The 27,281-nt window shown below is 58.4% G+C and overlaps 1 protein-coding gene across 6 annotated transcripts in view; it reads left to right on the top strand.

Annotated features, from left to right (window-relative positions):
• The window catches only part of CBFA2T3 (CBFA2/RUNX1 partner transcriptional co-repressor 3), a 77,848-nt gene that overhangs the window by 14,210 nt on the left and 36,357 nt on the right, over positions 1–27,281 (top strand). Inside the window, exon 1 of one of the 6 annotated variants that reach the window (XM_052655544.1) lies at positions 11,265–11,443. The exons of 2 other annotated variants lie outside the window; for them this stretch is intronic. The gene's annotated coding sequence lies outside the window, so the exon portion shown is untranslated. Of the gene's footprint in view, positions 1–11,264; positions 11,444–11,489; positions 11,639–27,281 lie in introns of those variants that run through there. 3 more of the 6 variants (XM_052655542.1, XM_052655545.1, XM_052655543.1) reach the window with 3 other exon arrangements.

Genomic DNA, 27,281 nt, shown 5'->3' with positions numbered 1-27,281 from the left:
TCCCTTCCCCGAGCCTCCAGGCCTGTGGCTGCCTGCCCCACCCGCCATGGTGGGGAAAGGCTGGACCCCGGCCCTTACCTGCCCCCTCTCCTGGGAGCCAGGCATGACTGTGATTCAGAAGGTGCCTTAATTCTGGGTCTGCTTTGATTTAAAAACAGCTTTCTTGAGATAACTCACATAGTATACAGCTCACCCATGCAAGGTGCCCAATTGCAGTGGCTTTTAGTCTGGTCACAGAGCTGTGCAACCGTCACTGCCGTCTAATTTTAGAACATTTTCATCTCCCCTAAAAGAACCCCTGTGCCCCTCAGCAGTCACCCTCACCCACCCCCGTCTCCTCCTGTCTCTCCATCCGCCTGCTCTGGACGGTTCACATCAATGGGATGCTGTGATGCGCTGCCTTTGTGTCTGGCTCCTTCACTGAGCGTGATGCTTTCAGGGCTCATCATTCCTCTTTCCGGAGAATCCTATTCCGTTGTTCAGAGAGTGTGGCAGACTGGTGAGAATCCAGCCCACGCCTACACGCTGTGTGTCTCGGGTGGGGAGTGGCTGCCCCTCTCTGGGCCTCAGCTCAGATGAGGTCCGCTGCCTGGGCCTGGTGTGAGGATTCTGTGGGGGTCACAGGTGAAGTGCCCCACGCGGGTGGGAAATGACCAGCCTGCCCTGAGGTGAGCATCTGTGATCTGCCCATTGCATTCAGATCCTGCCCACATCCTCCCCTCCCCCTACACCCAACTGTGTCCAGACTCCAGGGTGTGGGTGGGAGGAGGGCCGTCTCTGGAGTTTGGCCCATCCTGAGCAGGGGTGTCAAGTAGACAGTGGCTAGGGTTGGGGAGAGGTCTGTGAAGGGTGGGGAGCACTGAGCGCCACACTCACTAGCTCCAGGGGCTCATCAATCCCCAGCTTGCCTGGGCCCACTCAGGAATGTGGGGACAGTGGCGTGTCCCCGGGCCTGGTTTTGCCCACTTCGAGAGCTGAGGTTTCATCTCTTACACAAGAGGAGGGGGTGGGGCTGACTGGGGGACCAGGCATGGCCACCTTTGTCTTCCGGCTTCCCCAGGGCAGACCAGGGAGGAGGCAACGTCCCCTCATCTTTGTCAAGAAAGCCCAGCTCTCCCGCAGAGCTAGGGCAGACCTGGCTCCAGCTCCGTCCAGCCTCAGAGCTGCTCTCAGACCAGCGCCATGGGCAGGAGGGAAGGCCAGCCACACACCGCTCCCGTCAGGCCCCTGCTGGGCCAGCCTTTTGGCAGGAAAAGCCCTTTGGGGGTCACATCCCCCTCAGACCCCTGCAGTCCCAGAAATGAGATGGCCTGGGCATGGTTCTTCCTCTCTGTGAAATCAGCTCTGAGGTCTGTCACCTGTATGGGGAGCCCCACCCCAGAGGGTTACACACCGAGGACAATGGGGGACACCCCTGGACACATTCTGGACAGACTGAAGGACAGAGAAGACAAATGGGGATCTTGGGAGCCCGGCGGGGGGAGCCCTGTCTCCAGGCACACCCTCCCTGCCTCGTCTTCTGTTAGTGCCCCTGGGGGAAGGAGGGAGCGTTCAAGGGCTATTTGAGGCATAAATGGGGAACCAGTAGGGTTTTCTCTGTGGGTGAGGGTGGTCCTCTGTCAGCTGCTCATTCAAGGGCAACACAGAAAAGCAGTGTTGGCAGAGCCCATGTGTGGGTCCTGCACACTCGTACCCCAGGACAAGCGGGTGCAGGAAGCCACAGCCAAGAGTCGAGGGGCACCTGCCTCCTTGAACACGTGAGCAGCTGCAATAGGACCGTCATGGGGGTGCAGCAGGGCATCCCCCTGACTCAGGAAGCATTCTTGGCAGATTCTGAGGCAGAGAGGAGCTTCAGGCAGGAGGGTCCACGTGGAGGGAGCTGCAGGTTATCTGAGGGGCCGCGCAGGAGGTGGACTTTGTCTCTGTAGGGAGTGATGGCACCAGGCCCCCTGCAGGAGTAGGCCAGCGGATGCCCCTGCTCCAGGGGTAATAAACACCCGTTTCAGTGGGAGATGTGTGTGGGCTTGAGATGGCCCAGCTGGGCCTGCCCCGGTTGTGGAGCCGCCGCGGGCGGGCTGTTCTCACCCTGTCAGGCACAGAGCGCGGCTGCCGCCAGCTGCTCCCAACACAACTCCCAGTGTGCGTGGCCAGGGGCCAGGGCCAGCGGAGGCCAGGGCGTGCAGTGAGGGTGCCAGGCTTGCAGGTGACAGAGACCCTATCCTGGAGCTCAGGCAGGACCCAAGTGTGCTGGCTCAATAACAGGCTTCAGGAAGGACAGGGTGGGACTGGCCTCAGGGGCCCTGGTCCAGCCAGCACATGCTCAGGGCAGGCCCTCTCGCCTCTCAGAGCAGATGGCCCTGAGCAGCTCTGAGGGAGCCTCCTGAGCAGAGCAAAGAGAAAGTCCCCTTCTCTGGTCCAGTTCAAAACATCCCAGACAAGGATCGTGACTGGCCTGGCCAGGTCAATGCCTTCCTCGTGGCCCAGTCTGTGCTGCCCACGGGCCTTCTGAGCTGGGTACGGCCCCGGGGCCTAAGACCAGAGCCGGCAGGGGGGTGGAGGGGTGGGCTGAGAAGTCATATGCCTGGCATGGGGCAGCCATCCTGATCATACCCGGCAAGTGCACTGTCAGAACTAACTGCTATGTTCCCCGACTTAACATGCTAAGATAAAATGATAAATCCAAACATGCAGGTAAGAGAAAGGAAAGTGAAGATGAAACGAGAATAATGAAACGTCTCAGGGTGGCATAAAGTTTAAACAAGGTCACACAGTCGTTCAACAAATACTCTTTGAGGGTGTGGGCCTTTTGAGGCCCTGGGGACTTAATAGGGAACAGACAGACACTCCCTGCCCTGGGGGAGAGAGACCAGGGAACAGGTAAACCACAGGTAAACATGCTGAAAGCAGTGATGAAGGACAGGTGCCTCGTGAGTTCACAGGAGGTCCACGGTGCTCCTGGCGGAGGATGGGCCTGGGCACAGGCCTGAGAGCGGGTAGCAGGGGCGCTGAGACTCAGGCACACCCAGTGCAGGGTGCATGCCCCCGCAACCTGACTGCTATTCTTGTTTTACTGTGGTCAGACCCTGGGCGATGGAATCCAGTGTTTGGGGAGGTTTAGCAGCAAAACCCTGAAAGTGGAGAAAATTATTACATGTGCATATACTTCTTTCGGGTGGGCTTGGTAACCACTTCTGACTTTCACTGTTTCACTGCAACGTTCATGTGGGAAACATCCTCTGGTACACCAATATGCATGTAGGGATTGCTGGGTCTGTTTATGGCTCTGGGTCATTATGGCTGAAATGTCATATGGCCTGTTTACCGGCACCCTCCACACTGAACATGTTTAATTTTTTTAATACTTTTAAAATTTATTTATTTGGCTGCACCAGGTCTTAGTAGTGGCGTGTGTGTTCAAGTTCCCTGACAAGGGATTGAACCGGGCCCCCTGCATTGGGAGGAGGGAGTCTTAGCCACTAGACCACAGGGGAGTCCCTGGACATTTTCATTTTTCAATGTGGCCATTTCTCTGGGTGGGGAGCTTATGTGGCTCTTTAGCCAGCAGTCCTGAGGTCACCAGTGAGGGTCCGTGTTTTCCTACAGCCCTGGGATCTGGGGCACTTCAGAGAAAGTCTATGAAAACCTTCCTTTCTGACTTCATCGAGAATCCCTCAGAGAACTGGGTGCGGGAAACAAACTGCTGCCGTGACCAGGTCTGACCCCCACAGCAAGAGCCCGCCTTGCAGCTGTGTGGCTGCTGCCGCGCCCCTGGGCAGGAGCCACATCTGGGTCTTCCTGGGCCTCCCTCAGTGCCCAGCCCTCAAGAGCCACCTCTGTCTTGGTTCCTCCCCACAATCTGGAGGCCCGTGGACCGCCCTTCTACAGCCTCCTTTCCTATGGCCGTTGCCCATGGCATGGCCAGGCTGCTAGATGGGCAGGCCAGGAGGTGGCAGGGTGTGACCAGCCAGAGAACAGGGCAGAAGTGAGCAAGGTAGGGTGGTGCAGCAAAGAGGGGCCTAGGCTGGAGTTGGGAGGACCGCTCTACCTCAGCCCCACCACCACCCTTTGTGGGTTCTCAGCCTCCCTGGGTCTCCTCCTCTGCAGAAAGCTGCCACAGGGGTTGTTCCAGGGTTTGGATGAAAGTGCGTTTGAAGCGCCCAGTACTGCCCTGCACAGGTGGTATGCCAGGTGGCTGCTCCCCCGCCACGAGAGAGTGACTCTGGGGCCACCTAGCCCAAGCTGCACTTGGCCCAGCCAGGAACGGGGGATTTAGCTGCCTGGCTCTGCACACAGAATAATTAATGGCTTTGCCTGGAAAACGTGTCTTCCCAATTCTTACAAGGTGGCCACCATCCTGATTTCTGACAAAGGTTGGCGTAGATAAAAACACTGACCTGGAGGTAGTACTTGCGAGTCCCCAGAGGCATCTCCCAGGACTCCAGGACTCTCAGGAGCTCTGGGCCAAGTGGAGGGAGCCCCATGGAAGAATACGGAGTCCATCCAGCCTGGCGGGGGTCCATCCAGCGCCTCTGCTCAGCGGGCAGCTGTCCTCGTGCCCCGCCCACGTCCTCAGTCCCTGCTTGACCCCGCCCACACACCCCCATCCACTCCTAGCCACGCCCACATCCCCTTGTCCCCGCTTCTGCGCACACCAACTGGCTTGTGACCATCAGCTCTCACCACCCTCGTCTGTGTTCCCTGTGCGCCTGCCAGGGAGGACGCAGGAGGGGTGAAGGTCCCTGGAGCAACCCCGCAGGAAGGGGCAGGAGCTGCCGCATAAATCCATGTCCTCTCACCTCTTTGACCCTGGGTGGACAGCTGCTGCTGCTGGTTCCCTCTCCCCTACTCCCCTGCCCTGCCTCCTGGCCGTGACCAAACACCCTCTGGGGGAACCAAATAAGGCAGTGCCCCGTTTCCCAAAGCCTGTCTCTCATTCCCAGAATCCAGGGAGGAGTTGATTTAGGCAGCCCACCTACCAAGCTGACCCCACCTAAAGGGAAGCCCTGATCCATGGGAAGCCTGCCTGTGCATGACTTGAGACTGCTTTGGGGTCCTCTTTCCCACAGTGTGGCCTTAGTCCATCCCCAGCTCTCCAGCATCACGTGGTGGAAATGGCAGGTTGGTAATTGATTAATGCAGGCTGGGGCCTGCCTGCCCTTCTAATCCCACCTTGGGGAAGGAGCCAGCCATGGCGGCTCTGGAGCCTGACCCAAAGGGAGACATGAGTAATGGTGATCTCATCTTTATTTAAAGTTTTGATACTTTGCTCACATGGATTTTGTCATTATTTCTAATATTTTAAAATATTGGGTTAGAATGTGACTTATCGCAACCACTGAGGGGGGTCTTTTGATGCCCCTTAAATTCTGCCTCTCATTTTCAGTCACTCCAGGTGATCCTAATGTATATTAAATTTGAGACCCTCTGCATCAAGAGTGATACTTAAGAAGCCAAAGCAGCCCTCAGATGGCTGAGATCAGGACTGCCTAATAAGCAAGGCATAAAGTCAGGTGTGTTTCATTGCAAGACGCAGACTCAGTAAAACCAGCTTGAACAATAAGGAAGTGTATTATTGCACTAGAGTTCCAGAAGCAGGATGGGTTTCAGGGACAAAACAGGTTGCAGGTTGATTCAGCAGCTGGACAATGCCTTGACGGGCCCCATCACCTCCATCTGTCTGCCCCACCCCTGCATCAGCATCACCCTTGGTGCTGGCCATGGGCCCCCTCCAGACACAGCAGCTTCCTCTTGGCATGTGAGAGCCAGGACGGTCCCCAGAACCCCCTTTCTGCACATCCCATTAACTGGAGTGGGTCATAGGCTCACGTCTGAGCCAAGAATGAGCTTCTTTCTGAACCTGCAGAAAGGCTGGGGCTGGCCAGGAAGGGTCCAGTGCTGGGCGGTATCCTGGAGTCCTGGAGGGATCGTGGGCATGTCAGGATGGAGACCTAAAGCGGGGGCAGGGGAGTTGGTGCTGTGCCTGGAAGGTGGAAGAGGAGGTGAGCGACAGTGGGGTGGTGGGCCAAAGGCCCAGGCAGGCAGTGTTCTCCATGGACACCCCAAGGTGTTTCAGATGCAGTTGACAGAGCCCCTTGGTGACAGGCAGAGCTGTTTTTGGGGTCGTGAAGGCAGGCACCTCTGCCCCCCAGTACAGCCACACAGGCCTTCCCTGCCTGTCTGCTGGGACCCTGCACAGCTGCACTCTGTAGCCCTGATGCCAGGCACACAGGATGACCTCCACAGCCCTCTTGCTTGGCCCTCCTGCTGTGTCTGCCTGGGGCTGTAAGTGAGCCTCCCCTTCTGCAGGAGGAGCCACCCCTGGATCCGGGTGTGTTGGGGAACCGAGAGATGCCCCCAGGTCCAGGCAGCTTCCTGCTGGAGCCCAAGACTCTTTCTGCTTAGGCTCTTTCCTTGCCTTTGTGGTTGACTTAAAGCCACAGAATCTGGTGCCCACACCAGCTCAGCTGATGGCCAGGGCAGGATGCTGCCCACCTGGGCCCTGGTGCAGCCCCTCTTCCCAGCTTCCTTTGCATAGTCACCCTTTTCTCACTTCCCCAAAAACGGTCAGTACCCCCTGCTGGGCTTACCCATGATGCCTGTCTGTCTGCCTGCTTGCAGCAAACATATCTTCTTGCAATTCAGACCGTTTCCAGTCTTTGCAACAAAATTGACAGAGGCGCATGAACTTGTCAGCAGACAGTCCTTAAAAATCATTCTTGTGACTGGTCACCCTGAGGTCTGGGGCAGAAAACTAATGGAAGGAGGCCACGGTGGGGTCTTTAGAGCACACGAACCTTTCATTATTGTTCAGTGGCTCAGTCGTGTCTGACTCTTTGTGACCCCCATGGACTGCAGCACGCCAGGCTTCCCTGTCCTTCACCATCTCCCAGAGTTTGTTCAGATTCATGTCCACTGTGTCAGTGATGCTATCTAACCATCTCATCCTCTGCTGATCTGTTTACTTGTGTAACTGGGACTTCTTACAGTTGAACAGTAAAAATCTGTATAGGAATGGGATTTGTGTTGTACTCCTTCTTTTCTTGGAAATAAGGAATATGTATGGGTGGATACACAAACTACTCCAAAAAACTGGCCCATTTATCAGCCATTTCTAATAAAAAAATTACCTTTTATGTTTAATAATTTTCAAAATGTGTAATAAATTCACATTATTTGTATCGGCTACATACCACTTGTAATTAAAACAATAACCCAATCTAGAAGACAAACTGGAACACAAGAGAATGTTTAAATCTTGAGATCCCAATGTCTTTACATAGTTTTGTGTGATACAGGAATCTAAATAATTTCAAACTGAAACTAGGGCAAAATTCTGTTGGGCAGAATGGAAACATATAGTGAGGGGGGGAGAGGCTATGTGAAAAGTCAGGTGTCAGAGAAGCAGGCTTTATACATTTTGGAAAACAGTTCTTTATTGGGTGTGTGTCTTGCAAATATCTTCTCCCATTCTGTGGCTTGTCTTTTCATTCTCTTAATAGTATCTTTCACAAAAGTTTTAAATTTTAATGAAGTCCAACTGACCCAATTTTTCTTTCCTGGATCATGCTTTTGATATTGTATCTAAAAGCTCATTGTGTCAGCTTGGAAGTTGGAGAAAATTCAGATGTTAAAGATTTAGTTTGTGGATTTTTAACTGAACAAGGATGGCTATCAAAAGGCTATCACTACTAGACCAGCAGATTCTCTTTTATTTTGAAATATCCATACCTAACGGTGTGGCAGGTTTTATCCTCTTGGCAACTATTTAAACTTCTGATGAAGATTTCTACGTACAACAGAAATGTATTTGAGGAAGTCCGTCATCACTCAGAATTATTTTGTCTTCTAATATTTATTTATCTGGCTACGCTGGGTCTCGCTTGCCAAACATGGGATCTTCTATCTTCCTTGTGGCATTCAGGATCTTTAGCTGCAGCATGTGGGATCTAGTTCCCTGACCAGGGATGGAACATGGGCCCCCTGCATTGGGAGTGTGGAGTTTTAGCCACTGGACTACGAGGGAAGTCCTAGAATTATTTTTACAGACAAGTGGTCTGCAGTGGCTGGACGCCCAGGTTGAACTGGCATGGTGGGACTTCAGCTTTGCCAAAGACCCAGGGGTTGTGCTGAGGCCACTTCCAGCATGAGAAACCAGCCCAGGGGAAGCAACAGGGAGCCCAAAGGGTAGAGCCTGTAGAGCATTCAGCTTCCACCCATGCAGCCGCTCAGAGCCTCTGTCCCTCCACCTGTAATGTGGAGGCTTCAGGAGCATGTGCCTGACAGCTGAGGGAAAGTTAAGTGCTCAGCTCAGTGCCCACCATCAGCAAACCCTCCTCAGTGTGACAGCTCCTGCCATGACTCGCCATGACTGTTGACGAGGTCAAACTGGCCTGGCTGTCCCTCTGACCGCTCAGCGCAGGCCTCAGTCCTCCCAGGCAGGAACTCAGGAGCCTTCAGGCTGGCTCAGGGCCTGAGCGTGTGGTCTCTGATGATTTGTTTTATTCCTGGTGTTTTGAGATCTGCCACGTCTCCAGTGGTATTCAATACCCTGCTTAAATCAGTGGCATTGCAACTGGTAATTTAACACAAAGAACTGACAACCATGTGCTGTTTGCAGGGGATGAGACGCAGCGGACCCCAGGCTGGGCTCGGCTTCTGCTAATGCTCTGTGAGAATTCAGTGCTTGTCAGTCGGTCCACCTCCCTGCCCGGTTGGGAGCACCAAGGTGGGCTTCGGGGTGTCTGCTTGCTGCTCAATGCCCCACCTGGCCCACTGGTGGCTTGTTAACATCTCTGAAATCTAGAGGCGTCTTAGGATTATAACCAGGAGAGCATTCTCTTTTCTTAGTGGTGCATGAAATGAGAAGTATCTTAACATCAGTGGTGCTTCAGAGTCCATGAAGTAAGGGAGCTGGTATCAGTGAACCCTGGTGTGTAAAGTCTGGGACACTTACTTTTAGATCCACATTCTTCTGTGACCCATCTTTGCATGAAATGTTCCCTTGATATCTCCAATCTTCTTGAAGAGATCTCTAGTCTTTCCCATTCTATTGTTTTCCTCTGTTACTTTGCATTGTTCACTTGAGAAGGCTTTATCTTTCCTTGCTGTTCTCTGGAACTCTGCATCCCTTTCTCCTTTGCCTTTACCTTCTCTTCTTTCCTCGTCTATTTGTAAGTCCTCCTCAGACAACTACTTTGCCTCCTTGCATTTCATTTTTTGGGGGATGGTTTTGGTCACTGCTTCCTGTACAGTGTTATGAACTCTGTCCATAGTTCTTCAGGCATTCTGTCTACCAGATCTAATCTCTTGAATCTATTTGTCATCTCCACACACAAGTTCAGGACCGTCTGCTCTCCCCTGGGACAGGAGGGGTCCGCACCTGCTCTCCCCTGGGACAGGAGGGGTCTCATTCTGAAAGTCAGGGGAAGGGAGATGCCAGAAACTTGTGTTCCAAGTAATCCTTCACCACACTTATTTCCACAAGGATAGAGACGCAGGAGGTCAGGGACTGGCAGGGGCCACACAGCTAGTTGATGACCCAGAGACTCTGTCCAGTGCCCCTGGGAGTGGCCACGAGGATGAGGCAGGGATGACCCCCTGCCCAGAGCCTTGCATTGTGTTTCCACTGGCTTCCTTTGCCCAATTCGCCCCGTGAAGGGGGGTGGGGTGGGGGTGGGGCTCACTCAAGGGGAAGGGCGTTTTTTGGCATACTGCTGTATTTTTGAACTTGGGAACTGGGGACCTTGGACCTTCACATGCAGATTTATGCCAAATGAAATGCAGACAAAGGCTCTGCTGTTCCGAGTTCTGGACCCTCTGTCTCCTAAGACCGAGACTCTGGGACCCCCAGCTTGTCTCAAGGAAACAGTCTGTGTGGGTTGGGGGAGGCTCAAAGGGGGAATGGCACCGATTTAACAAAAATGTACTAACCGGGCAGATGCATCAGATATGCTGCAAAGCCCTTTAGAGAAAGAGGCAAATAGGTGCGGTGGTGAGGTACGGTGAGGGCTGCAACGCAGGGAGAAGGGGGCACACAGAGGCCAGGGCAGCGACTGGGGCAGTTCTGCAGACAAATTAAACGAATGGGATGCAGATAACGCAGAGCACATGCAAACGCCCCAGGCCAGAGGCTGTGATCCCGGGTCCAGTGTCCCCGCACTCCTGCGGGTAACTGGGTCAGCGTGGGCCGGAGGCCACAGGCACTGAGAACAGGGCGCGGCGGGAGGACGCCCCCTGCCGGCAGCGCGCGGAGGCGGCCCCGGCTCGGCCCACGCTGCGGGGGTGGAGGGGGGGCGGCGGCCGGAGGAGGGGCGCCTGCTGCTCCCCTCCCGCCCGGACTCCAGACGCCGCGGCCGTAAAACTGCGAGGCGGGCGCCGCCGACTGCTCCGAGGTGGGTGTGCGCGGCGGCGCGCTCCGCTCCGGGGCCCCACCCGGCCGCCCAGGGCGCGGCCTGAAGAGCCGGCGGGGGTGGACACGGGCAAGGGGCCCGCCGGCGCGCCTGCCGCGCTCCCTGCAAGGCACCCTCACGGCTTTCCTCACGGCTCCGCGCGCTCCGCGCCCACGGCACCCACACTAACACCCGCCCGCCCCCCCCACCCCGGCACCCGTGCGTCCCAGCACGCCACCCCGCGCTCCCGCACCCTCTGCGCTCCCGGCTCCGCGGCCCCCACGCTCCCTCCACAGGCATCCCTCGCCACCGAGCGGCGCGCGTCTCTCTCCACACAGCACAGCGGGCCCACCCCGGCACCCCGCGCACCCGCGCTCTCCCGACTCACACCCGCCCGCGCGGCCCTCACACTCGCACCCGAGCTGCTGGCCGCCGGCTGCGCCCTAGAGCCTCCGGCCCCCGCGGCTGGCCCGCGCCCTCGGCCAAGTTCCCAGGGCGCGCCCCGGGGTCCGCGACCGCCCGAGTGGCTGGGGCGGCGGCGGGCGGAGCCACTCTCCCGCGCCGGCCCCGCACGGAGCCCGGCGCCCCGGGGCGGAGCTGAGCGCGATGGGCGCCGGGCGGGAGGCAGGTGGCGCAGCGGCGGCGGCGGGGGACAGGAGGCGGAGGCGGGGCGCGCGGGGCGGGGGCCGCGGAGCCCCGTGAGACGCTCGGGCGAGCGCGCGGCAGCCGGAGCCGGCGCCCGCGAGCTAAAGGCACGGCGGCTGGACCCGGCGCGGGCAGCGGAGGCCGGAGACCGCCCCGGGCGGCGTGCGCGCTTTGTTTCCGCGCGGGCGGCCGGCGGGCGGAGCGAGCGGCCGGAGACCCGCCTGGGGATGGACCGGGCTGCCGCCCCGCGCGCCGCGGCCCCGCCTGGCGCCTGAGCGCGGTCGGTGCCAGAAGACAGCGCGCGGATTGCCCCCAAGTTACGGAGGCAGGGACTGAGTTCGAAGGAAAAGCCACTTCAGGAACCGGGTCGCGAGAGTGCAATCGCCTCCGGTCCACCGGACCTCTGGACCGTAAGTGCCTTGTCCGTCCGTCCGCGCTGCCGCCGCTGTCACTCAACTCCATCCGTGGCTGCTGTCCCAGGGTCTCCTTGAAGCCGCACAGAGTGCATAGGCCTCCCGGGGACCCCCCTCCCCACTTTGCAAAGTTGGAGCCCACAGCGGGGTGGGGCCAGCCCACTCAGCGCCCGCCCACCGACCACCCCCCAGGTGAGCCGGAGCTTGACCTGCTGGGGGTGTGGTCAGACCTAAGGTGGGACCTGCGTGTGGAAGGTGGGGAGTCTTGCGGGTTCCCCTGCTTTGCCTGCGCTTCCTGACAAAGAGGGCCCGGGCCAGGTGACAGGGGACCATTCTGGGGGTACAGGAGGTGACCCTAGAAGAGATGGACGTGCCTGTGGCCTGGCTGGGGAGGCGGGCCAGAGCTCCCTCTAGCCCCTCCTCTTGTTTTGGTCCCTGGACGTGCCGCCCAGCGCAGAGCCATTGAACATTTTTAGGGGTGAAGACTGCCCTGGGGGATGTCCTGCCCCGGCCCCAGCGTGGGGAGAAGATCTTAAATAACAGCCCCTGGATCCTGTCAGCTCCGGGGCCTCGGGCAAAGCCCAGTGGCAGCGGTCCCACTCACAGGCTTTGGGAACCGTCCATCTGCATCTTGGGCAGGCCCAGAGCCAGGCTGTGGGAACGGCGGGGAGGGAGGTGTGAGCCGACGTGGAGGGACAGATGGCTGGAAATTCAGCCCTAGACGGGCTTACGTGGAGCAGAAGGCAGCAGGGCTGGTGGCAAGCCACACTCTGAGCCGCCAGCTCTGAACACATAGCCTCAGGCTGTCCCTCCTTCCGGCCCCCCGCAAACTGTGTGTGTGCTCAGATGAGTGCCAGACCCCCGCGACCTCCCCACCAGGATAACTGTATTCCCCAGCATTGGGGCTGAGGCTGGCTGACCTCTGGCCTGTTCTAGAGGCCGGGGAGAAAAATATTTCCTTTGAGAACAGAGATCTTGTGCTACTGTGGGGGGTGACCTGAGCAACGGTCAGGCCCCCACTTTGACCGGCAGCCAGGATGCCAAATCATTATGTCTAACTGGGCGTGTGTTTCCTCCCTGGACCCAGAAACAGGAGGTTCCCAGGGCGGCCGCCCTCAAAGGACAGGGGTTGGCCAGGGGCAGAGGATGGGCAGCTATTCTGGGTCCCTGCATTGCTCTCCCAAGTTGCCACAAGGTTTGAGAAACTTCTTCAGGTTAGGTCCCTGGGGGCATCCTTCCTGGGGCAGGGCACATCCACGGAGAGCTGGCACTGTGATGGACAGTAGGGTCTTGTGTGTCACCCAACGCCCACCTCTGCCCTCTGCTTGGAGACCGCCGGGAGGCAGAGGGTTCTGCTCTGTGCAGCCAACAGCCCAGTCCGTAAAGAACCGGGCTGCGTGGGGCTGTGTGGCTGAGCCACCCTCGTACGTGTGAGGGATGAGGAGGGGAGGGGTGCTAAGCGCAGGAACAGATGTGGCACTCGGGGCTCCCGAGAGCTAGGCGGACTCGGGTGGGAGGGAATGTCACATTAGGACCAGTTTTCTGGCAGAATCCGGCTCTCTCTGGAGCTGCCTTGATCCGTGTGTGACTGGGGGAGGGGACGTGTCTCACAGGCCCACCCAGGGCCTCCTCCCCCACTCCGGGCCAGCGAGCTGGCGGATGCGGGGTGGAGGTCCTCCTCTGGGACCCCCGGGGGTGCCCAGGCCACCTGCCAGCCCTCCCTCTGTCACCAGGTGATCCACGTAACTGAGTTACCACCTCCAGGAAATCTCTCTGATTTGGCTGCACATATTTTCATTTCTGCATGACTGGAAGAAATTAATTTTCCTTCCTACGCAAGGATCTGGAGACGCCGGCAGGCTGGGTCAGTAATCCTCAGGATCCAAGCCCGCCAGGCTGCCCTAGGGGCAGGGGGGGCTGGCTCTGAGCGCTGCTGGTTCCTGGGCAGTCAGGAAGGGCCACTGGCATCCAAGGAGGCATTTCCCTACCACCCGGAAGTGCCCTGGCACTCTCGGTGGCCTCCCTTCTCTGTCCAGTTGTGTTTGGGTTGGGTGATTCCTCCCAGGCCTGCGGGATGGTGGTTGAATTCAGCTCTTCTGAATTTCCTCACCAATCTGTATGTGTGTGTGTGTGTGTGTGTGTGTGCTCAGCATCCAAAACGGGGGTGTGCTGAAGAGCTCACACACAGTAGGTGCTAAATGAGTGCTGTTGTGAGGAGGGCGCAGGCGCTTCCATGGGGCAGCTCCATCCTGCCTGTGGCGTGGCTCTCAGGCTCACGGTCCCTCTCCAGCCCCCGGCAGCACAAGTCACCCTGGGGCATTGCCTAGCCAGGCTCTGTGCTCGAACTCACCACCCCAAGTCTGCAGGACAGCCCTTGCGGGGACTTTCCCTGTTTCACAGACGCCCAGGGGGGTGCACTCTGTTGATCCCACGAGAGGAGCCCCGGTGCTCTCTCCAGACAGCAGCCTCCTGGCATCCGTGTCTGTGAGCCTGGCCCCCTGCCTGCCTGTAAGGATTCCTCCCACGCCTGCTGGGCGCTGACAAGGGGTTAGTGCCCCAGATGTCAGCACTGTCACCTGGACACAGACTCTGGCACGTGGGCACAGTAACTGACACCCAGGGCACTCCCTGGGGCTAGGGGCCACGGGGATCAAGGCCGGGAGGATGAGCACCTTCTGCCTTGTTTGAGTCACAGAGGCCTGAGGCCAGGCCCCTCCCCTTCCCACCACCCAGGGTAGGAGCTGAGGGGGTTTGTGTCCTTTCAAGGCCCTCTGGATGGCATTGGCCATTGTCTGGCTGTTTCAGCAGGGTATCCAGGCATAGCATTCTGTTGGGCAGCTAGTGTCACTTCCCAGACCTGGGGGGTGGGGGTGGGGGGTGGAGGAGGATCCTGAACTCTGAAACTGGTAAATGCAGGAATGTGGCCACGATCAGACTTACTGGACAGGAATGACCTGGAAGGCGCTTGTCACCCATAGCTGTCACTGGACACAGGGTCACCCAGGCAGGGGGCAGAGTCATTGTCACGCAGCCCCAACAGCAGGCTGGCTGCAGGCTTTGCCCCTCATTTGACCTTAGGACAACCCTGAAGGTGGGCACCCTTGCCGTCCCATTCTCCACATGGGAACACTGAGACCAGGAGAGGCTCACGAGAGGTGGGTGCTGCTCCTGTGGCACAGGGGGTGGACAGGCCCTTGGAGCTGTCTGCTGCATTCGGAAGGTGGCCTGGCCCTGTTCCAGGACCACAATGGCAGCAAGAGCTTGGTTTCTGGAAGCAAACTCTGGGCTGGCATCACCCTTGTAGCCTCAGTGGAAAGACCCAGGCAGAGGCCTGGCACTCAGGATGGAAACTCAGGACAAGGAAAGTGAGTCCTGGGTTCCCAGTTCTCGCTCCTAAGTTCACGGCACACACGGGGTGTGGGCTGATGGCTGAGTGGGGCCTCCGACGACCTTTGGCAATAAAACAGACGTTGGGACTTCTGCTTGCTGTAACCGGGGATGTGCCGGGGGCCAGATGTCGGCAGGAAAGAAAGCAAAGATGCATTTAGCAGTGATAAGGAAGCTGCCTCCTGGGGCCGGGGTACCCGCAGCCCTGATCGACTGTCCACCTGCAGGCTCCCAGCCACCGCTGTCCATCCCACTCCCTATCCACGGATGCGTCTAGCCTCCCCGGGGCCTGGGTGCTCAGACCCCCCACTGCCCCTGAGGCTGGAGCGTGGTGGACGTGGCAGGAGGTTTGGGAGGATGTCCGGCCCTAGGCACCTTCTGTTTACTTGGGCAGAGAAAAGTCCACAGCGGGGGTAGGGCAGGAGTCACAGCTGCCAGGGCAGGGCCGTAGAGCTCCTTGCGCACCTGAAGGCCCCAGGCCACACGTGGGACCCTGAGGAAGTGTTCACCTGGTGGTCCCGACCCGGGAAGACCCCAAAAAGCTGGAGTGAAGCCAGGGAGGAAAGAAGAGGCTTCCGGCTGCAGTGGCCCCTCTGACAGGCGGGCGGGGAGCGTGTTGAGAGGCTGGAGAAGTGGGGGTGTTCAGGACCAGAGGAGGCTGCAGCTTGCTCCCAGTTTGGGGAGCTTCTCCCCTGTGTATCGAGGCTGTAGAGAGGGGGAGGGACACCACTTGGCTTCTCTGAGCTGCTGGGATTTGAAGCCTGATTCCCCTCCTGGTGGTGGCTGTGTGACCCTCAGCACACCACTCACCCTCTCTGAGTCTGTTTCGATGCTAAACAGTCTCACTGGCTCCTCCCTCTTGGGGTTGTGAGGAGGGTGGATAGTCCTGTGTATCTGGCTGACGGGTGGCTCTAGACGTGGTTGTCACCGGCCCTCCCTGGGGGACACTCAGGGCATCCTGGGTTTCAGTGGTGGGTGTGAGTGTCGGGCAGCTCCATGTCACACCCTGTTGCTCTGATTCCAGCCCACACCCATGTCCTCCTGCCCCAGGTCCAGGTCCCTGTCCTCAGTGGAGCCCAGATCCCTGTGCCTGCTGACCCCATCCTCATGCTGGGGACACAGCTCAGAGACGAGCAAAGGACCTGAGTGTCCCCAGGGACCATGCTCCATTCCGTCCCCCGCCCCCAGTTCACAGACGAAACCGGGGCCCAGTGGGAAACTGCATCCCATGGCTACTTGGTGGCAGAGGTGGGATTCCGATTCAGGAACCTCCGTCTTCTCCCTACACCTGAGTCCCCAGGTAGCTGTTGTGACTTCTCCTGGGGGCCTTGGGCTTCCCCAGCCTCACCCAGCCCTGCTGGACTCGCGAGCGCAGGGAACCAGGAGCTTTCCTCCCCACCTCCCTGCCTCTGAGGGTCAGAGTGGGCCGGAGGGCAGCATTCCGCATCCAAGCTGGCTGTATGCAGGGTGGTGGGGAGGGCAGCCATTTGTGTGCTGACACTTTTACACCTGGCTGTGCGAGAGAGGCCCTTCTGCTGCTGTGGAGAACATGGGGCAGGAGAGCGAAGGGCATGTGGTCCCTTTCACTCCCATGAAGAGCAGTCCTGCCTTGCCCCACCAGGCGCCCGTCTCCAGGCAGGGGACAGGATGACACTGCCCTGTAGTGACCCCATCTGCCACGCCCCTGGGAGCCCACACTGGACTGGGTAGCCCTGCAGGTATTCCTTTTACCCGCGGCAGATCCCCACTTATGAAGGCTCAGGTTGGGGGTCTGAGACCCTCTCCATATGGCCCACCAACCGCTGGTCTTGTCCCCCCATGTGGTCTTTGCCCAGATAGCTCTCTGGAGTCCAACTGTGTGTGGACAGGGAGCCCCATGCTCTGAGACAGACTCTCTACACACGGCATCACCTTGGACCATTCAGAGACTTTCAGCAGTTTGGAGCCTGTTTGCTTGGCTTGTGATCCGAGTAGCTATTACTGAGTGGGACTTGCCGTGTGTACCCTGGGACCCCCAAGACTGTGACCACAGGAGATGCTCTGAAGGGCAGCTTCTCCCGGGATGCATCAGCCTACACGGCCTGGTGAGCCGTGCCCATGCAGAGCAGACGTGTGCCGCTTAGGGTTGTGGCCACGTGGAGAAAAAGGAGGAAAGAAGGAAACCCACATGATTCTAGTGATATGTGTTATTTAACCTGGTGTCTCCAAAATGTTGTTATCTCAGCATGTAGTTGATTTTTTTTTTTAAGTATTGAGATCTTTTTAAAAAACACTTTGAAATTCCACGTTTGTTTTACATTTGCTTTGAGTCTGAGTTCCGAACAGTCTTGTTGGTTAGCTGGTGACTACCGTGTCGGACAGAACAAGGCGAGGGCACAGGGAGTTCCCCAGTGGCGGCTCTGCTGAGGGGCACTGTGGTGGCCCTGGGGGTGCAGGTGTGCGGCTCTGAGACATGTAGTTAGGGATGACCGTACAGAGGTGACCAACCACAAACAGGAGGGGCCGGGACCAAACGGGAGCACCGTGGGGCTGGTGGACCTGGACAGGACTCTGGCCTTTGTCCCTGGAATCTCCAGGGCCCAGGGAAGCCCCCTGAGTGGAGCTGAGTGGTGGGAGCTGATCAGGTTTGCATTTTGAGAAGATGGTCCTGGGGGACAGGTGAAGGAGGACAGGGCCAGGAAGAGGTGACATCCAGACACAGGCATCTCGGAGGGCGAGGCCATGTCTAGGAGAAGCAGGCGCCCCCCAACTCTGCAGCCTGAGTCTGAGCCCCCAGGATGGGTGGAAAAGCCCCCCACCATGTCCAAAGGTCTGGGTGTTGGTAGAATGGTCCAAGGCAAGGGCGCTTACTCATGAAAAGCTGTTCTTCCCAGTGCCCTGCCTTTCCTTCTGCTTGGTGGCGGAGAGGAGGGCAGGGAAGCTGCAGGGAGGTCCCTGGGAGGAGGGGAGCAGCTCGCTCCAGGGACCACCGTGGACATCACCTTCCATGGGAGCCCTGTGTGTGAGTGTGCACGTGAGGGGGTGCACACGGGGCAGGTAAGTATGTGTGCAAGGCTGTGAAAACCAGGCAGAAGGAGGATGTGTGATCTCCCTGACTGTCCCTAGGGCAGCTGCCCAGGACACTCATAGAGGAGCCATGTAACCCGTCTAGATGTCTACACTCTGATGGCTGCAGCAGTGCATGTTGTGCCGGATCCCACCTACACATCCCAACCCAGCTGCACGGTGACCCCATGAGCACTTGTGAAGGGTGACCCAGCTCACGCATACACAGACAAAGACTATCCCTGAGTGCCTGTCACTACCCACAGACAAGGACTGTCCCTGGCCACCTGTCACCACCCACAGACAAGGACTGTCCCTGGCCACCTGTCACTACCCGCAGACGAGGACTGTTGCTGGCCACCTGTCACTACCCACAGACGAGGACTGTCGCTGGCCACCTGTCACTACCCACAGACGAGGACTGTCGCTGGTTACCTGTAACTACACACAGAGGAGGACTGTCCCTGGCCACCTGTAACTACACACAGATAAGGACTGTCCCTGGCCACCTGTCACTACCCACAGACAAGGACTGTCCCTGGCCACCTGTCACTACACACAGACAAGGACTGTCCCTGGTCACCTGTCACTACACACAGACAAGGACTGTCCCTGGTCACCTGTAACTACACACAGATAAGGACTGTCCCTGGTCACCTGTAACTACACACAGACAAGGACTGTCCCTGGCCACCTGTCACTACACACAGACAAGGACTGTCCCTGGCCACCTGTCTCTGCACACAGATGAGGACTGTCCCTGGCCACCTGTCACTACCCACAGACAAGGACTGTCCCAGGGCACTTGTCACCACCACCTGCATGGACTGTCCCAGGACACTTGTCAACACCATCTGCACAACTATCCCAGGAAACCTGTCACTGCACACAGATAAGGACTGTCCCAGGACAGTTATCACCATCTGCATGGATTGTCCCATGATGCCTGTCATTACCATCTATAAGGACTGTCCCAGGATGCCTGTCACTACCATCTATAAGGACTTTCCCAGGATGCCTGTCACTTCACACCTGTGTGGCTTTGTCATAGGAGAGCCTCATTCGGGGTGTCAGGCACCCAGGTGGAATCTCGGCCCACAGGCTCACCCTCAGCTGCAGTACATTGTGTGGTTTCTTGGAGCCTCGGCTTCCTCTGTTAATGTGAAAACTCCTTTTTGAAATCTCCACAATCGTGATCATTCAATCCCTGGTAAGGGACCAGCACAGCTCCTGGCCCTGTTGATCAGCATGGCCCTGGGGGCTTCAGAGTGGAGGGGACAGGTCAGGGTGGTCATGAGGTCCTGGGCCTGACCCTGCATTCAGGAGGCTTTTCTCTGAGTCTCAAAGTGGCTGAGGTCCCTTCATTGCCGCCCGGACCTCCTTCTGGCTGATAATCCTCATGTCACACAGAACATCAGCCTAGTTAGGCTCCTGGTTCAGGAGGTTATTAGGGGAGACCATCATGAGGTTCCTCTTGGCCTCTGAAGGGTGTGCCTCCGGATGCGGGGCATGCCTTGGAAGGGAGCGGGTCACCGACCGGTAGGGCCCAGCCTCACCATCTTCCTTCCTGGGCCTGCCAGCCCAGCTGGGTTGAGGTCAGCAAGGGAGAAGCTGTCCTGCCCACTTGTCGGGGCGGGGCCCCCAGGTGAGCAGATTGCCGCGCCTGGGAAGAGGGGCAGGACTTTTCCAGTCAGCGCGTCCGCAGGCTGGCCCCCTGTTTCTGAGGCCCGTCCATGTGGTCACATGCATCACTGCTCTCCTTCTTTTTAATGACTGAGAGTCAGTGACTTAGATCTGCACATTTTGTGTGTCCATCATCAGTCAATGGATGCTGGGCCGCTTCACCTTTGGTGAGAGTGGATAATCTGGAGTGAACCTTCCCAAGCACCTTCTTGGGTGGGTGTGTGTTTTCAGTTCTCTTGGGGTCACTCCTAGGACAGCATCTGCTGTGCTGAGTGGTCATTAGTTTAGGTCACTGTCCTCCAGGTTTCAAGAAATGAATTCACATGAAAAGCCTCCTGCCCTGGTCACCTGGCTTCCCTGCATCACGTGCCCGGGTCAGCTCACCCCTTCCACAGGTGACCACACCCTGGCCTGGAGGTAGGGGTGGGGAGCATGCAGTTGTCCAAGTCACTGGCTGGCAGGATGCCCCGCCAGGAGCCTGAGGGTGGTTGGGACAGCAGGGCTCGTCTGCCTACAAGCTGTCCTTGTGTTTGGTTGCACAAACACTTACTGAATCTCGCTGGCACCTGCGTCCCAGGTCCTTGGCGTGAACAAGATTCTGCACCTGTTCTCTGGTTTCATTCTCCCCACCCCCCCAAAGTCAGAGGAAGTAGTTTGGGGCCACCATGTGTCAACCAGAGAGGCCCCCTCCAGGGACAGAGCCAGATTGCCAGTGGCTTTGGGACCACACAGCCCTCCCTCTAAATGTTCATCCCGACCCACCTCCCTTGCTGTGTCCCCAGCACCCCAGGGACTGGAGGGTCCCTCTGCCTGTGTGTCCTGCCCCACAGCCACATGGCTCCCACCATCCTGCTCCAACCCACCTAGAAGTCCCCTCTGCTCTGAGTGCCCCTCATCCCCACCCCCACCTGTGTCCCCACAGCCCTCAGCGTCCCCTCTTCTTTGCACATTACCATGCTTCCTCCCCAGGAGGTCAGCTCTGTGAGGCCAAGACTTCTGTCTGTTGGCCCTGCTGCCTCAGAGCCCAGGCAGGCACCTGACACACAGGAGGCCCAGGGCGGGCAGGAACGTGTGTCACCTGTGAGCGCCCCGTCTCCAGGCAGTGATGCCAGGGTCACGGCTTCAGGGACGCCCTCGCTGGGTGCTGGGAGAGCGCTGTTTGAACAGCAGGGCCCGCCTGCCTGCAAGCTGTCACTGTATTTGGTTCCACAAACAGCTATCTCATCTGCTCTCCAGCCCTGGAGTCGGGTCATGTGTCCTGCCTTCGTGGGGGCACGGAGGGATGGACAGCCAGGGTCCTGCCTATGTGGGGCATGTAGGGAGGCAGCCGGGGTTGTGCCTGCATGGGAGCACAGAGGAGGTGGCCAGGGTTCTGCAGGGCCATTCGCTGAAACCTGACCCCACTCACTCCCAAACAAAGGCTCCTTGAGGGCCCACTCCAGGGGCAGCTCAGAGACAGGAGAGGGCACAGCCCCGACTGCCACGGCCAGGACACCCCAAACTCCACAGCACAGACCGCCAGGTGCCGGCTCTCAGACTCTGCCCCTCCATCTGGCTGCCCAGGACTGGGAACTCCTCGTGCATAAGAAGCCCGTGTGGCAGGGCTGGAGCCCCGGTCCTGCAGTAAGAATTATAGAAGGCTTCATGGTGGAGAGGTCAGGACAGGCCCCTGGGCACGGAGACCCCACAGAACTGGGTCTGGGGCAGAGGAGGGGAGGGCAATGAAGGTCACCCTGGGTCACCTTTGCTTCAGTCTCCCCATTTGAGACGTCCCTCCCACCCCCGTGGAGCCACTAAGGAATTAGGTGTTTCCTTCCCAGCATGCCAGGGAAGCCGAGGCTTTGGGGTCGCCGCTGAGCCTGGACGGGACCAGGTTGGCACCTGGTGGTGTGCCCATCCTCCATCAGCTGACACAGCTGCTGTTCTCCTGGGCATCCCGGCTGTCACCTCACAGAGGGGCAGGGGACCAGGTAGGGAGGTCCCTGGAGAAGGATGGGTGGACCTGCCCCTCCCTCAGCCTATCTGGACACAGGACAGAGTTTGAATACCCAGGTGCTGGTGAGGGTATGTGGAATAATCATTTTCCATTTTTCTGCACATCAGAAGACCATGTAGCTCTCGATGTATGGCAGAAATTCGGTTCCTCGCTCTTCCTCTGAGCTCCCTGCTGGTGGGGGTGGGGTGGTACTGATGGGAGCCACATGACCCCCAGCTGCACAGGGCCTGGCAGGCCTGCATCCTGACTCCAGAGGCATCAGCCACCACCCACACCGCTCACATCTGCCCACCGGCGTCCCTCCCAGGATGACCCTCTTTTCCAACTGTTGTTTCCTTCCTGGATGAAGCCCAGGAGGCTGACCCCAGGGTAGGGGTCTCTGCTGCCTGGCACAGTGCATGCCCAGCGGCTGTGAGGCACCAGCTCAGAGCTGGATGACACTTAGATGAGATAAGCTGTTGATGAGAACGTAGTCGGTTTAGGCGCTTGTTCCTTTGACAAATAGCGACTGAGGGCCTGCCATGTGTCGGCCGCTATTCCGGAATCCAGCAGATGGACCCGCCCTGGTGTGGCTGCTACTCTGTTTGGGGAGAGATGGACAATAATCGAAGGAAACAAGGAATGGGCAGGGCCTGGGGCTGGGAGGTGGGGCCTATCCTTGCCAGATGCAGCTTTTCTGAGTAGGTGACATTGAGCTGAGGCCTGGAAGGGAGGCAGCCAGGGGGCCACCAGGGCACAGCCCTCTAGCATAGGGGACAGCCAGTGCAAAGGCCCTGGGGCAGGAGCATGTCTGGCACATTTGCGGGCCAGCAAGGTGGCCTTGCAGGTGGAGAGGAGAAGCACAGGTGGAGAGGAGAAGAAGTTAGGGAGGAGGACAAGGGGATGGAGAATGGCCTGGGAGCCGCCTGTGAGCATTGAGGGCTTCAGCTGGTGGAGGTGGTGGGATAAATACTAAGGCATGAAAAAGTCATGCATTTCCTGTGCGCCGGGGGTTTGCACTGAAGACTCATAGAGCTGATCCAGTAGGCATCCTGGCTTCCCCTGGGGGTCTGCCTCATGCCGCCTCACGACTGCACGGCAGTGGCCAGTTTGTCCCTGGGGGAGATCTCCACCCGGAGCTCTGCCTTTGTGGCCAGCAGCCAAAGCCTTTGTGCAGGAGCCCAGGGTGAGGGACCCAAAACCGGTCCTGCCGTTTCGCCCGCCATTCTGTGGTGCCACCACTGGTGGGCATGGTGCTCGCCCCATCCTCCTGATTGAGCTGACCACCAGCGCTCTAGCTCCATCTGTCCTGAGGCCTGGGGGGTCCATCATATGGGAGGAGAGGAAGGAGAGTCGCTTTTCCCCTGAACTCTGTGCTGCCTGGAGAGGGTCAGAAGATGGACATTTCAGAGACCAGGAGGCCCCATGGGCATCCTGAGGGGTTTGGCAACCAAGGGGGTAGAGCTGGAATAGCCCAGAACTGAGCCTGGTTACCGCTCGGGTCAAGCCTGCTGGCTCCCTGGAAGCTTGCTGTGCTGGTGAGTTGCAGGTCTGAACTGCCTGAGCTCACGCACCTGCACCACCGTGGGGTGTCCCCGGTCAAAGAGGAGAGACTGAGTCCCGCACACCCTCCTCCAGTGCTGGGCACACAGAGGCTGCCTACAGCCTGTGGGTGTGGTTGGGGTGAGGCCTCTGGACACGGAGAGGTTTTCCATCGAAGGCACCAGGGCCTCCTTAGTTGTTCTGTTTTACAATAAATGTCCCTGTGAAAATATTCACACTAACTGGGCAGAAGATATCATGTGACTTTGGGCACTCCTCTTGGCCTCTGAAGCCACCATGGTCTCCCCATTTCTCTGCCTTGGGAAGATCCCCCCAGGGGAACACGGGAGGTGAGGGCACAGCCCTGGATGAAGTACTGTGACTCCACGTGTGCCCCAGGGCTCAGGACAGGCCTGACCGAGCCTCCCTGGGTCAGAGGGGAAACCCCAGGGGCCAGCGGTGGCCTCGGTCTTCCCTGCCGTCAAAAGGGGAGATGGCCTCGGAGCTTTCTCAGGGACAAGAGGGGAGACTCCAGGCAGAGCAGGAGGATGCCACGCCCCTCTGCCAAAAACCCCAAGGCTGTTTTGACTCAGCAGGGCCCCACCCCCAGATCTCCTTGGGGTTCTGTGAGACCATGTGGTGGAATGAGTCAAAACATCCAGAAGGTTCCACCGGGGAGGGAGGCATGGAGCCGGCTTCCCGCTCGCCTCCCCCAGAGCAGCTGCCACCGCGGCTGCACCAGCGCCGGCCCATCTGCCTGCCTTGGGCCATCCAAGGCAGGGAGGAGGGGCTGGAAACAGACCCTCTGTCCATCAGGGACACAGCCCGTTCTCCAGGTCAGGGCTGAGGGCTGGTGGGTGAGGCTGCCGCTGTGTGATTCCACCGCTGTGTGACCCCGGGCTGGCTCCTGCCCTCTCTGTGCCCCTCAGAAGTGGCATAGTGATTCCCCCTTGGGGCTGGTGTTGCATGTGGACACTCTGAACCTTGGACTTGATTGACCAGTGGGCTGGCCGACGGTTTCTGGTTTCTGCAGGACAGCCCCTTGTTATAACTGCTGCACACGGCCTTTGTCACCTCTGAGGGGGTGGGTCCTCCGTTCTCACAGCGAGGAGGCCACTGAGGTCTAAACTCCGAGGTGCAGCTCTCCCTGGGCAGATACGGCCTCCAGGGTGCAGAGTCCCTGCCCTTGACTCTGGTCATCGTGTGCCCTTGCCACAGACCTGGGGTGGGGCTATACCTCGAGCATTCCTGTGGCCCTTTTCCTGTGGCCACCACCGTTCTGAAGTCCTGACTGGTGAGTCTGGGCTCCTCCCCACAGCTTGGCGGGCCCTCTGAACCACACAGGGCTGCCAAGGAGCCCTGGACCTGGCTTTGCTCCTGGCTGCTCCTCAGTGAGCCCCAGGTGTGGAGACATGGTCAGGCGGGCCAGCACGCAGCTCCCCATAGCAGACCCAGCTGCCCAGCACGCTGCAGGAGCTGCTATTAGACATGTCTTATGGCTCAAAGTGGCTAAAAGGCCCCAGAGAAAATGGCCCAGAATCTGGATGACTGATGGATGTTGAAAGGGACCCCCACTGGGCAAGGCTGAGGTGCAGGCTCCCCAACAGCCTTCAGGGCAGGCCCTGACCCACACTGGCCTCGGCCTCTAGCAGCTCAGGAGACTTCCCATCTGGTGTTCAGCCTGGTGGCTTTCCTGGAAGGGGAGGCAGTGAGGGGAGCGGTGGGCAGAAGGGCTGTCAGGAAAGCCCCAATATGCTCATGCCAGTGCTGCGAGGCAGGGTGAGCAACCCCCTCTTCCAGGGGAAAATGCTGAGACCAAGCCAAGAGGAGGGACTTGCTCACAGCCTATGGGCAGAAACTGGACAACACCCAACTCAAACCTGGAGGCTATGCCTGCCCCTGGTCCTTGTCGGAGAGACTGGAAATCTGGAGGGAGTGGGTAGGGTCCAGGCAGCAGGGTGAGTTCAGGCCAGACCTGTGCACGTCTGCACGGTGGGGTCAGACCCACAGCCCTGCCCTTTCCAGCCATGAGCCCTGCGGTTACTGAACCTGTGAGTTCCACCTGTAACATGGGTGTAATAACATGTTTTACATTTCACTGTTACTGTTAAATAACAGGAAAGCCTCATGGGGCTGTTGGAAGGATTAAATGAGGTAATAAACTGTGGGTCACTTGGTACTTGCTGTTCCCCAGCCCTGCTCCAAGGTTGGGACAGGATTCCGGGTGGGGACTGTGAGCTGGGACCCAGCCTTGGAAGGGGTTGGCCCCTGGACTCTGGCCTGTTCATCTGTGGCCTGTTGACCCATGTCTCAGAGAAGGCTGGTGCAGGCAGCCCCCTGAGCAGGTGCCCACAGGCAGTAGGAGAGGCAGACTGTTCTCTGTTCTGGAGCACTGTTTGTGAGTGTGGACTGGAGCCTGGTACCTCCCCATTGCTCCATATGTGATGCAACTGGCAGACATGGCGAATCAATCTGCACACTCCAATGGCTGTGGCAGACATCACCAATCAATGTCAGGCACACCTTTCCCTTTGAGCCCACCTAAGGCAGTGGCATCATTCTCACAGAGATGCTCTGCTGCCTACCTCTGATGGGCCAAGTGGAAACCTACCAACCACACCAGCTGGGAAACTGAGGGCCAGCCAGCTCTGACCACCTCTGCTTCTGTAAGCCGTGTAACCTGGGAGGGGGTGGGGAGAGCATCTGTGGGAGGTGGGGGAGGGGCACGCCAGGGCCCAGCAGCTCCAGCCCCTGGAGACAGCATGACTCCCTAGCTTGACCTTGGTGATGTCGACAGTGCAGTAAACACATCCTGGAAGTAGGGCTCCTGCTGGGTTCAAGTCCATCCCCTCACGAAGGTTGGTGTGACCATGTGACACCTCAGAGGGTCCTCTCCCAAGCCAACGCCATGCATAGGAATAATGACACCTCTTCTGTGAGCACCCTTGGATAAGGTTCACTCGGAGACTTATGTTCGGGCGCCTCCTGCCTGCCTGCCCTGGGCCGAGTTCAGGGAAGCAAGCAGGAGAGGGCAGAGAAATTACAAACCGTGGTGAAGGCTATGGACGAGGAGCGCGGGTGAGGGGCGGGTGAGGGTGCTTCGGGGGTGCTCCCAGTCCTGGTGCTCAGGGTGCCGCCATGCAGCCTTTGTCAGAGCAGTATTCCCCTCCCCCAACCCCAGGCAGGCCTTCCTGGAGGGGGTGCAGGCTTCCATCTCCAGCTGCCCCCTCCCCCAGCAAAATATGGCCAAGACATGACTGGCCCCCTTAAGGCCCCTCCTTCCTCTCCAGTGATGGGAGGGGAGTGGCTGGAGGAGGTGAGAGTGGGAAGGGGGAGGGCAGAAGGGCCTGCAGTAGGGGGCTCCTCACTCCCTAGAGTGAGCTGAGCCCCGGCCGGCCCCCATCCAGGGCCCTTGGAGGAGGTGCCCACCCGGCAGCCCCAGATCAGGGAATCCCAGCTGGCACCACGCCACCACCTCCCTGCCACCCTCATCCACCAGGAGCCAGACACAGTCCGGATCCTTGCCAACTGGGGGGAGGGCGTGCACTCGGCTTCGCCTACTCCCAGCCATCGTTTCTTCTGCCTGCGTGTAATTAACAGAGTAATTAAAAACAGGATGAGTTAATTGGTATTCATTTATGTGGCAGATGTTTTTAATTGAGGCAGGAAACAATTTACCTGTTTACATAAACAATGGCAAAAGCAGGCTTGTAAAACACATTTTTTAAAATATTTTCCTCCCCCTTCCTAAAAAGAAGAATTGAAATCACTCGTCTCCCCTGTGCCTCCGTGTGAGAGCGGTAGGCCCCGCCCGGGAGGTGCGTGCCAAGAGGAAACATCTGCTTAAAAGGTTTGCTTCCAGAGGACTCTGTTTGCCTTATATCCAGAGGAAGGAGGTTGTTCCCAGGTTGTGGGGACACCAGCTTAGAGGGATGCCTCTCCAGGGGTTCGCTGTGGTGTCATCCCTAGGGCCCAAGGGGGCTCTGACCTCCCGGGTGGGTGGGCCAAGGCTGGGGAGACCACCCAGCAGGATGGGAGGCAGGGCTGGGAAATAGCAGGGGACCCTGTCCAGCCAAGCCAGGGGCTCCCCTGGGCAGGGTGGGGGGCTTCCTTTCCACCTGCATTTGTGGCAACTCCATGTTCCTCCATCACGTGGCCAGCTTGGGGACTGTGGTGTCCGGCCAGAAGGCCCTGTCTTCCCGG

This window comes from Budorcas taxicolor, chromosome 18 (genome assembly GCF_023091745.1).
Source record: "Budorcas taxicolor isolate Tak-1 chromosome 18, Takin1.1, whole genome shotgun sequence".
Lineage (NCBI taxonomy): Eukaryota > Metazoa > Chordata > Mammalia > Artiodactyla > Bovidae > Budorcas > Budorcas taxicolor.
Note: the sequence above shows the minus strand (reverse complement) of the source record. Positions and strands in the feature narration are given on the sequence as shown.